The following is a 13114-nucleotide window of genomic DNA, read 5'->3' on the forward strand; positions in this document are numbered from 1 at the left end:
TTTGCAGCGCCTTGCGGAAAAATCTCGTTTATTTTCTCCGCTCGACGCGTGTGACGAGAAGCCTTTTCTCACATTTATAGACGTTGATGCGGCTCTTACTTTCCATTTGCTTTCGTTTCGTGCACTGATTTTTTCAATATAAGTTCATTTTTGATGGAATAAATCTAATTAATGGGTCAAATAAACACTTTATGGACGACAGGGGTCATTTTGACCAATTTACGGAATTCAAATTCACTTTTCTGCATTTCTTCAAAGATTTAATTAACTTTTCTAATGAAAAATTAATTAATTCAAATGACTACCTATTAAAAAAAGTTGAAGGGTTCGAATTACACCTAGCCGTCCTAGGTAGCGCGAAGCTCCCGTCCTCCTAGTGTTCATTTACATAGTAAATTCGAAGAAGATATTTTATTAGACGACGAGAATCATATACTTCGTTCACCGTCGTACCATGGTAGACGTGATTATGAGAATAAAAGAAATAGACTGCAAAATAGGGAGATTTAAAATGTCATTCTTCTCTCTTACTATTAAGGATAACAACGGTGTCTCAATTGATAGGAATAATGGCGTCACTCGCTCGGATGACTCATTGCATGTTTTTGCATTGTTCTAAACTTGCATGTATTTGCTTTAAGAATTACTAACCATTGGTAATTTTTTATTAATATGCATGTATATTTTCCTGGTATGCGTAATATATCTATGACGGTGCGGTGTGCATGTGGCGGTCCTCTTGCATGCTGCATGTTGGTGATTTGTCACCCCCTGCCAAAGACCCTAGAGTTGGCTCGCTGGGTCTTGTGTAGTTGTATGAGATTCTGAGCAAAGCTCAGAGGGCTAAGACACGGCAGGTTGACAAAAGGCGTTCGATTGCCCCAGGAGAAGGCGTGATGCCTACAAGGGACAAGGGTCTGGCCAATAAAACGTCATTCATCGAGCAATTTGGGTGGAGGGTAATTAATCGCCCACCTTGCTGCCCAGATATCACTCCCGGTAAATATCATCTCTTTAAAAAAATTAGAATGGTAACGATTCGCGAACTACAACGAAGTTCAAGAAGCGGTTCTTGCCTACCTAAGGGAAACTGGTTAGAGGAGGTAGTACAAAAGTTTGTCTCGCGGATGCGGAAAGTCGTCGAGCGCAAGGGCGACTAGTTAGAAAAACAGCTGAATTATCAAGGCTTCTAACCATGTAATATGCACCGGCAAAAATGTCAGGAGGAAACACAACGATTTTGGAGGGTGTACTTTTCATATGCCCCTCGTAATATAAGAGACTTAAACGAGGACAAGTCACTGCGAAGATGAGCTCTCATATACAATGAAAGCTAAATTCTTATATTGATTGTTCCTTTCTTTAGTAAATTTTAATGCACCCCGCCATAGTTCTAGAAATCACTCCCATTTGATGTTAATAATCACAGAACAAATTATGCCTTTGACTCCCGCCATCCAGAATAATGAGGAATTTCAATGATCTAGGACAAATTTATGATTTCTCTATGTCTCTATCTAGATTTAAGTCACTTGTGGTAAAGGTGAACTCAATTTAAAAATTCTACAATGAAAATATGTTTATACGTTAAATTTTATATTATTGTATCTGCCAACACATTTTATTCACTGATAAGCAGTTATGTAAAGAATTATAAAATTATTTATTTTTTAATGGTTTTATTGTACAGTTGTTCAAAATTTTTTGTCTATCATCTGTGAAATTTTATGTAAGAATATAGTTAATGGGTTGTATCCCGTAAATAAATGAAATGAAAATAGTTTCCAGAATTCCGTGATCTGATAGCAATGTTTTGGGTCACTATGAAAGGAAAAGAAGAAGATTATGGAAGCATTTACCTCCCCTCCAACGACTTTATCACATCCTACATTTAAATTTCAGGAGTTTACGCGGTATATCATTGAAGCTTCTCTTGCCGCCGGTTCGTCATGAGGTCATGTGGTGAGGCCAGGTACGTTATCCTCCAGAGCTACGTAGTTTTCTGCATTGGAATAACTAAAGGTTGATGGCAGGGATTGATTGTTCACCAACACACATGAGAATAGTGTTTACTAATCGGCAGAGTACAAAAGGAAATATGGTGGAATTCCCGCCAAGCACGAATCGCACCATGCAACGCACAAGACAACTGAAGTGCTGTCACCCGCTGCGCATCCAAATGAGTTTATAAATGTCACCACTTGTGATGCTGATGGACAAATTGACAATGAATTTTATGCGGGTGAAGGAGAAGATGGACGAGAGGGTATTAATAACACCGCGCGATGCATATTAAATCTAATCCAGATGAAATCAAATAAAAATTGACATCAGGAAGAGTCTAAACGGACAATTAACAGTTACAAAAAGACATTTTTCTGGATTCTTTTTACTTATTTATCTATGTTTAGGCTTTAAATTATTCATTTGTGTTCACCACTAAAATGTTTAGTTTACATTTTATATTGAGCGATATATTTCCATTGTATTCCTATAGGAAACTTCCTTTTTTAAGTTTTGTCGAATGTTTTTCCTTGAAGTATATATTAAGCATTTGCTAACTGTAATAAAAGGCGAGATACATTCCTATATCTGTAAAGTATACCTTTATAGGGCAGAAACATGGTATTTTATGGATGCGCGTGCCATTCATAAGACGGATTTAAGGAAACAAAATCACGGTGTGGGAAGTGATAACCAGATAACTGGAATTGCCTAAGATTTTACGCGTTTGACCCATTTCGGTATCATAGCATGTTCAGTTGGACACAGTTGTAGGTGCAGTGGCGCCGACTCCTTAGGGTCTGGGGGGTCCGAGCCCCCCAAAATTTCGTTACATATGCGAGGTAAAAGTGTGTCAGGCTTGTCGATTTTCCCCGGAGTGTCCAGATATAGAGATTCCCCAGCTAGCACATTATAAGTCATTGAGATAAGGTGAAAGGAAGAAATAAGGAAGTCGCTTCTCAAGTAAGCTTGTTATGGGTTTCTTACGGCCAGGGCGACAAACATCCAGAGTAATGGCAAAATGGATGCCAAACTTTCAGCACTTCCGTAGATGCTGTTATTATCCCATCGTTACAGAGTGTTAATTAAGGCCTTTATGCATTAAAACAATGTTTTTATTATTGGCGCTTCTATACTATGAGGAGAAATAACATCATACCGCCATAATTTGAAAATCATTCACATTTATGAACTGATAGCTTAACGAAGGTCGTAAGAAAAACACAATTTCACAAGAATACCAACGTAGAATAATATAAAAATGCCGGAAGGAACACCTAATATACGTATTGTAGTCATCGGGTTATCAAACCATAATTTAAAATTCATAAATGTTAAAATGTATGGACCTTGAATAAATTCAGTTTTTCATGCACATGCCAAACAAGTTTTTTTTTTACATAATTGGATATTTAATTAGTAACTACTCCACTTAGCCTCAATAACTGCCGTGTTGTAGTGGTTAGCGTGTAGTACTTCGGTTCCGAGGGTCGCACGTTCGGATCTATCCTGGTGTTATTTTTTTTTTCTTTCCGCCGCATGGATAGAGTATTTGTACTATGCTTTATATCTTCACTAGCCGGTTGCTTGCAGTTATTAATTTTTTCTATTTACGGGAAAATCTGTTATCAGTTGTTCAGCCCTTATAAAAACTAGCTAAATATCCCCAATAGCCTTTAAATTCATGTCAAGATGAGCCGCGTAGCATGTGTAGTACGCTGTTCAGCCGCCTTTGGCGCTCCAACAGAAGTGACTTACATTGCCTGAGGATATTTGACGGCATTCCTTACCTAAACGTCCCTAACGTCTTACCCTTGCCTTATATAAGTCCCTTAGCTTACGATAAGCTGCTTATCAATTTTTTCCGTAAGAAAACCATAAGAAACGGTTAACTCACTTACTTTGTGCTATCTGGGTTCGAGTGATCAGGGTTCTAATGCTGATCATATGACTTCTTAAATGCTTAACAAAACTTTAAATTCACTACTTATTAAACATTCAAAGTTTTTAAGCACGATTCTGTATAATTAATTGCACTGCTATCAGGCTGAATATTACGAGCGCTTAGTTCTTCAATGTGAGTAATAAAAATTTCCGAACTTTCCACTTCCAAATATATGTTAATCAGGTCATCGTTACACTCATAGTGGCGCCGACTCCATTGGGCCTGAGGGGTCCGAGATCCCTCTAAAATTCGTTATGGGTGTGAGGAAAAAAATGTGCCAGGCTTGTCGATTTTCCCCGCAATGTCCATATATCGAGATTCGAGTTATCATGGTTCTAATGTTGATCATACGAATCTTCTAAAATGCATAAAAACTTAAAACTCACCACTCATAAAATTTCCTGAGGCAATGTCCCCGGTTGGGGCCCCCCAATATTTTTTGTAAGTCCGCACCCCTGCGTAGGCGGTCACATACACAAGATTCTATCCGACAACAGAGTACGGAGGCAACAGAGAATTTCCAGGAAAGATTCTGAGGGGATGATTGGGAGAAGGGGAGTGTTGTATATATGTCGTATAGATGTCGCCACGTATGTGTCGGTGCTGCCACTTGTGGAAGTGTTGTGTTCTGTACAAAAACCAGGAACTCTTTCTGTGGTGACTACATTGTCAAGACCATGTATTATATCGGACCAATAAATCTACAAAATGGTGTCGGAAGTGTCGCGAGGTACCAGTTTCTTTAAGTCTGTGCTACAACAGTTATGTTTCAAGTAAAAGTAGATCGAAATGCCTAAAACCGACGAATTCGACCGGCTTGAATCAAATACGGGTGTTCAACCGCGACCACAGGCTACGATCGGCATGTCAGGCCACGTGCGTCCGATGGAGACAGGGCAATATCGCAGTGAATTGGAAACACTGGTTTCAAACTTTCGAAATATATCTAAATGCCAGTGGTCTCGAGTCAGAAAAGGAAGAACGACGGGTGGCATTCAGTGGCGGCTGGTGGTAATTTATCTAGGGAGTGCATTAGAGCAGATATAGGATGATTTAATTACATTATGTTAATACTAATCCATGAGCATCATATTTCGTCGTAATAGACTACATAGCAAGCAAAACATATCACTGGTATACTCTATCCTTAAAATTGCATGAACAGAAATAATATTAGCATGCATGAAAATAATTATTCTAAACACACCTTTACAAGTGACGGTAGGTAAAATTCATTCTCCTTTCCAAACACCCTATGAGGAAGTAGTGTAGAAAACGGCCATACAGATGACTCTGTAGACGGACTAGGATCCTGGGCGCAGGTAGTGTAGGTGGCGTCTACACCACTACACTACCTGCGACTCACTCACCAATAATATGCGCGTGCGCACTCGCATCATTTTGAGTCTGCTCCTATCACCCTTTTGAACTGTACATACCCCCCCGTTTACTTCGTCCCGCCAGAGCACCCTCAAGGGATCGCACAGACCGAAAATGCGCCCGGCGCGATGCCACGGGATCGCACACTTGTAGAGCGGTGATTTCGAAAAGGAGATAGGTTGTAGCGTTCGGAGCTTCATGTTTCTTGCATATGCAGACAGGATTTTTATCCTTCTTGTAGCAAAGGAATAGTTTTCTTTTGTAAACATTCATCTTTGGGTGTGCACTTGCTAACATGCGTATACGCACGCGCCGCCACTGGTGGCATTATTACTCTACTACATTGGCCCCTATGGGTTTGAGGTTTTTAACTCCTTCAACGTGGACTGATCACAAGTTACTTCCAATCCAATTTCTATTTGGTTTTAACTGGGGAAAGAGAGAAGTGCACATTCTTTGGGCAACTTTGGGTTTGACTTTCCCTCAAACACCCCATTTACCCTGTTTAGCACATCAGTCCTACTTCATACGATGGCCTGACAATCTTTAAATGGATGCTATGTTTATCCCGACAACCAACTAAATGGAAATTTCTGATCCAAACATGTCTTCTTCTTATCTCCACAGTTTCCAATTAAAGGGCCGCGGAACATTCCTCTTGTGACTCAACTTTTTCTGAACAGCAAGCGACGGCGTAGAATAAAATCAAAGAATGCTGCGATTTATTTTTTGTGGCCACCTCTGGATTCCATTCTTTTTCCATCTACAACTTCCTTTTTAATGCGTCTCCTATACATTCTCATGGCAGCTGCTTGTTTACCCGGCGCGGCCCCGTTTGGCAGCATAGCATTAACACTAGCATGCCCGACCAATCCTAACACCCTTTTATGCCATAGTGGATCAATTTGACCCATGTTTGCATATTTTACTCAAAATACTTAATTCCTTCCCAGTTTATATATAAATATTATCTATTAAGCATTTTGGAGTGCAGTAGAAAATGTAACTAGACAAAAAAGTTTAAAATTGTTGTTGTTCAACAATTTCTATGGTGTTATGGGAAACTATAGCTTCAACAGATGTGTGAATACCTTTCTTCTGATGGGTTTGGGAGGTACAATGAATTACAATCGTATCAGGTTAAAAAAAGCACAGGAACATTTTGACAAAATATCAGTATAAAACTCACCATTACATTGAATACAAAGGAAAAGTAAAAAGGCTTAAAATGAATTATTTGATATATTGGGTCAAAATGAGCCATCCGTGCATGGCAGGTATAAGTGATGAGAGAAAATATTAATAATAATAATATCAGGCCTAAATTTGGCACAGTCGTAAACCAAACTAAATAATTAAAAGTCATGAAATATGAGTTTGAAATATTTCTTCCTTTCAAAATAATCAACGTGAATATTCTCTTTTTGGTCAAATTGACCCAGCCGTTAAAGAGTTGATTTAAATTCACAAATATCAATATTTTCATAGATTATGGATCATAGAAAAGTTAAAAATAAATAGAAAGTGTTTCTATCAGTTTTATTTCATCTTTAGGAGTAAACCATAGGACAAGATATTGTTTAAATATTTTCATTAATTTATAAGAAAATGTTAGTTTTCAAAATACCTAAAAGCTATTTTATTAATTCGCACTCATGAGTGTAAATTATTGTGGAAGATGAATGCTCTAGACGTAGTAGTTTTCCCTAGGTTGAGTTACAAAGTTCATGAAGTTGACGAAACGTCTAATTTTTCGGTGCGCGGAGTTATTTTATGCACTGGTGTGTCTGCATTTTTTAATTCTTTGCAATAAAATAAATCAGAATTTAGGATAAAATTTTCTATAAAATGACGTGTAATTCATTGTGATAGCATGCAGTGAAGCCGGGATATTAATTTTAAAGTACAGTCATTTTGACGTTGACAGTAGAAGAAAACACTGTCTTCTTGGCTGGCATTCGAATGCATGAGGATCAACGTTGCTCTATATTTTCATATTTCCTCCCTTGATTTTAAACATCATGGACTTTTCTATGTCCGTAACTGAAATTGAACAAGAGCCATTAATAATTCGAGTCCATCGTACCCATCGAGAAACAAGTATCTCCATTTTTGTTAAGAAGTTGAGTTTACATTTCACAAACCTAAGTGAACCCACTTTAACCCATTAATGCCCAGACGTATCTTTAGATACGTCACACTTTAAAAATTCCTAAATACACTGTGGTTTTTTGTTAATGCGATTTCTTTACGTAATTTGACAGAATAAAGTCTTCAAATGGTAAACAAGTGATTTAGATTATTTAAACCAGTATTTGCAATTGTTATGCTTACTTACACATGGCTGGTCATGAACTACTCAGAAATCGCTACGCTATGGTCATGTGAAAATTAAATTTTCACATAAACCATTGAGTTATCTGAATCCAGTTTTTACCTGTTTTATTTTAAATGTATAAGGAATATTATCTTTTTAAAGAGATTCATTTTCTTTCATGCTCATCGCAAAACTAATCAGTAAAGTTTTCACGTATCTAAAGATACGTCTGGGCACTTGTGGCACTAAAAATTCAAATTTTGACTTATAGGTATGTTTCATTCTATTTATTGATTAGATGAATAAGTAATAATTTTATAAGCCTTATTATGTGATAGATCGAAGACAGTCTTATATTCCTGCCATTTCATGAAGTATAATATTGAACAATTAGGTAAATACAGCAAAACAGGAATTTTGTCAGAATTGTTGTGCATCCTCATTTGAATTATGATAAAGTGCCTTCATTGGAAGCAGAAAATTAGTCAGTATTGGATTTCTGGAAATGCAAATACTCGCAATATCAAGTTGCCTATCCTGGCACAGTAGCGGATACAGAAAAGAATTCAAGGGGGGCACAAAATATATCTTGAGCTATCTTTACTTGTATCGTAATGAAAAATAATCAAGTCACGTGCAAAGTTTAGGAAAGTTTTATTTAAAATGATTATAAACAAGGCATTATTATTATATATATCATATAATTATTATATATAGAAGGCAATGCCATCTTATGATATGAAAGAGTTACAATTGTAGTTTTGCCCTGTTAGGCAATGTGGGCGGCCACGTAAGAGGGGGGCACGCTCCCCCTTCACCCCCCATATGTATCTGCCACTGTCATGGCATCACTTGTATTCTGTATCGCCGACGGTGGAATGGATTGATTACTTTGTTTCTCGTTCAACTTTCCCCAGGCAATAATATCCAATTTGCAAGCCGGAAATCAGTGTACGAAATAAGCAACTTTGGTGAACATTGATAAAGAAACTTTTTACTACGCTCCATCACCAAAAACTCTGTACTATGTATTCAAATTCGAGTCTCCGAAAGATATACCTGATATAAGGAGGAATCTGCGCTTTAAAGACTTTTCAACCGTCCCTTCTGTAAATACTTTTTTGTTACTTTTGTTGCACACCGCTTGCTATATAAGTCAAGAAAACAGCGTAGGGGCTCCCATTTACCGCTGAGAAGAGAAGACGTATCTTAGTGATGGAACAGAGGTGAAACAAATCTGAAATAGCTCTAACATCAGTGCTGTCAGCAGAAAAAATTCAAGAAAAATTTTATGAACAATTGCTAAAAATGTTAGTACATTCTTCGTACGTACAAATCGAAGTGATTTATGAAGTGTTTGGAATATTGCTCCTCTCAGGTCACCGTCTACTTAGTTGATGGCTTTATCGGAGGTCATCTCCAGACTGCACCATCGAAATACTTTTCAGTCAATGCGAAGGAACAGGTTTGAAGAAATGTTAAGGTTTCTGCATCTGGCAGATAATTATTATAATGGGAAGAATGATGGCAAGGATAGGCTATATAAAGTTCAACCTTAGTTTGAGGTTTGAACAAGACGTTCAAATGGTAAGCGCTGGAGAATACTGTTTGGTGGATGAATCAATCAACCTGTACTATGGTAGATATGGCTGCAAGCAATGTATAAGAGGGAAACGAGTAAGATTATGGTTAAAATTATGGTGTATTTTCGAATCAAGTCAACCTTTATCATGCTGTAGCCAACATTCAGAGAACAGATCTTGGTCAAGGAGATGTACTTATAGGACTAGTGGATGAGTGAAAATTACCACCAGGTACAAACACATTTGCTGACAACTTATTCATATCAGAATTGATTACTATTAGCATACATATAAAATGAAAACTCCTGTTTGTTAATCGGTTTCCGAAATGCCAGTGGCGAACGCGGACTGCAATTCTCACATGGGTGGAGTGGACATGTGTGATCAATTCCTGGCAAATTACCGGACAACAATCAGGAATAAAAAATGGTGGTTCAAATATTTCAGATGAGACTTCGATGTATCAGTCGTACAGGGATGGTTACGGTATAAAAAACTCGGATACATTATCACACTGCTGAGAAATTTCAAAATGCAAATGTAAATTTTTCACGTTAAAATACTATAATAATACTCAAAATTATATTATGTGATGCATAATAATTCAAATTCAAGTATTAAAAACTAGTGATGAAGGCATGGGTAATGAACTATATAGCAAAAACGGGCATAAACACAATTAAATGATAATGTGCATTTTTGACCTCTCAAGTGCCCAGATGTATCTTAAGATACGTGTAGGATTAAGTACTATGCAAATGTTAGAGATTTTTAAAAATATTTTTCCCCGCATCAGGTATGATGCCTAATCATAATTTAAGCAAAAAAAGTAAAATTTTTAGAAAAAAATCTTCTGGGCATTAATGGGTTAACGAAAACCTGAAAACATTACACAAAGCAGGGTTATTTGCCTCGTGCACTACAGCCGCCAACCTCTCTCACACTCTCCAAAGCGTCCTCTTTTAGCATGCTAGGCGCTCTCTATCTTCTTCCAATCCATCGTCCATTCTGTCGACGTTGCGTTGGTCAAACGTTTGAGGCTTGGTGAGGTGAGGTGGGGAACGGGGAGGGTGGAGAGGTGAGAAGCGAAGAAGAAACTGCGGACTTGGCGACGCGTGGGCGGTGGGTGGCGTGAGGCGGAAAAGGGGGGAAGACAGGACAGAGGCCCTCATCCCACGATGCATACACCAAACCCATGTGGTAAGTAGTTGAGAATGCATTCTATGTATGCATTTCGTTGAGTTATCCATTATTGCGTGATTACATTGCTTTAACCCTTTCACTGCTGTTCAATCTACGAAAAACCTTCTCCTCACATGCGGCGAAAAGGTTAAAATGCGTTTCGTTGGGCCATGGAGCAGGTATTTCCAGGATGGGCATGGTACACAATCGTAGGGTTGCAAATCCGAGACCCTTTCTTTGACAATCTCACCCTCGCTGGCCCCTCTCTTCGACCCTCCGAGCGGCCCAAAAGTGACCGCTCTGACTGCAATTTGAAAATCAACCAATCAATCCGATCATCAAAAAATGATTGTTTGCATCGCACTTCTGCCAATCAAGCAATCAAATATGTCTTTGAACCATGTTTCTGCGATGAAAAATAACGATTTTAATAACTTTGCTAAAAACGTGGCTTTGGACCACCGGAAATTTGCCATCAGCTTACATTATCGGTGATGCCTTAGTTTATCCATCTTTCGGTTACTTGTTTTTTTTGCAACAGCGCCTGAAGTACTTGTGAATCGCATTTCGTCTGGCATTTGTATCCTGTGCTTTGTCCTCTGGTAGGATTGACACTTCACCTCCAGGTTCAATTATCATCTCCAAGCATGCTATGATTATATGATATCTATTGCCCCAAGATCTTTTTCCCCCTTTTGTGTTGTTTTTCAGAAATTCTCACACTTCCACACTTGGATGAAGATTTCAATTGACGTTTGTGCCCGACGTATTATCTTCACTAATTTCGGATAACAATTTCTCTTAAGTATAATGCTAAGCACACACTGGAAAGGCTGGGCACAGGATATTTACTCATAGTGTAGTGATGAAGGAAACGCTTGCAGTTTGCCCACAGGAAATGTTTATTTCATTGTATGAAAACAACACCTGAAGTGCCAAAATCTCTTTATTTCAAAAAGTTACTGGCGTCGTGATGGTACACAAATAAGTTGGTTTTTGAATACGTGAGTAAACCCATTTACGGCCAAAGTTTCGAAAACACAACATTGTTAAGAAATGCATACAAATCGCTTCAATTATATTTTATTAATAAAAAATTCACTTTTTTCGATAGATAATAAAGTTTAAACTATTTTTTAGTGAGATAACGATGACATTTCATTAGTATTGCTATTTAAAAAACACTCAAAATGTGTCAATTATCAAGTCACCTGATGCGCAAGATAAACAATTTTTCCTAAAAGTAGCTATTGTTAGAGGCGGCTGTCTTCTTCCTTACCGCATTTCCTTTCCCATCCAAACTTGGCTATAAGTCCTTTCCTTTCGGCTCCCACGATTCCCCCACCACTCAACACCGACAGTAATTGCTCGCATGGCCATGCAAGGTAAGACATCTTTCTTAAGAACGTGAGCCAGCGGCGCAGTCGAGAGAATAACAGAAAAAACGCTTACCAGTGGGAGACGACAGCACGCTGGGCAGTCGACGTCGCAGTGAATCCCAATGAAGGAAGAATAAAGTGTGATTTCCCCGACATGTGACTTCTCCCTTTTTACCGGTCGACTTTCCTTATACTCCTGCGGATGGCTCGGACGAGAGCGCCCGGCAACTTACACTATTCCCTTTATTAAGTTTTTTAATCGTCCATAAAAAACGTCAAAATTTCAATTAATACATGTTATAGCTTATATTTTGTCGGGAAGCCAATATTAAGTAAAAATCGGATCGGGAACGTAATGGTGCGTTTTTGCAGCTTAGGCCGAATTAGGTATCTGTAGGTAGTTATGAAACCTGCCTTACCATACAGGGGTGCCGACTTGCAAAAAATATTGGGGGGGCCCAAACCGAGAACCTTGCCCCAGTAAATTTTATTAGTGAATTTTAAATTTAGAAGAAGAGCATTTTAGAAGAGTCATATGATCAACATTAGAACCCTGATCACTCGAATCTCGATATCTGGACACTGGGGAAAATTGACTAGCCTGACACATATTTTCTTCACATCTGTAACGAATTTTTGGGGGGGCTCGGGCCCCCTTAGGCCTCATTGAGTCGGCGCCACGGTTACTATACATTGCCATCTCATGGAAATATGCCGTTTATACTGTCAAGTATAATCCTTCTCCTTTTTATGCCATGTATTTGACAGATTTTGTCATACTTGATAATTCATGTCCTTATAAATTATGTTAGAATCGGAGACAATATATAACGATTATAATTATCAAGTATGAAAAAAATTATCAAATACATGGCATAAAAGAAGTAGGATTATATTTGACAGTAAAAGCGGCATATTCCCATGAAATGGCAATATATGGTAATTCGGGTTGCAAAACTGCCTATAAATACAGAATTTGGCCAAAGTTGCGAAAACGCAACATTAATTTTTTTATCATAATAAAATTTTTTGAAGGCCTCAATTTTCAATTTGCCTTATTGAGAATGTTATTAAGCAAAATTAAGAGGAAAAATTATATTTTTAGGTATTTATTTACTCGGCCGGTAATGGGTTAATAACTTCGGATATGTCTGCTTAATTATTCATTTAAAAGATCGTATTTTGGATCTTGTGTTGATAGCATTTATCAACTTACTTCCAACCCATTAGTAGTGCAATAAATTTAGTACATTTTGATCATTACTCATTAAAATAATGCTCAGGTTTTCCTTTCCTCATCCATGACAACTCTCAGTCACAGTAA

This window comes from Ischnura elegans (assembly GCF_921293095.1).
Source record: "Ischnura elegans chromosome 13 unlocalized genomic scaffold, ioIscEleg1.1 SUPER_13_unloc_1, whole genome shotgun sequence".
Classification (NCBI taxonomy): domain Eukaryota; kingdom Metazoa; phylum Arthropoda; class Insecta; order Odonata; family Coenagrionidae; genus Ischnura; species Ischnura elegans.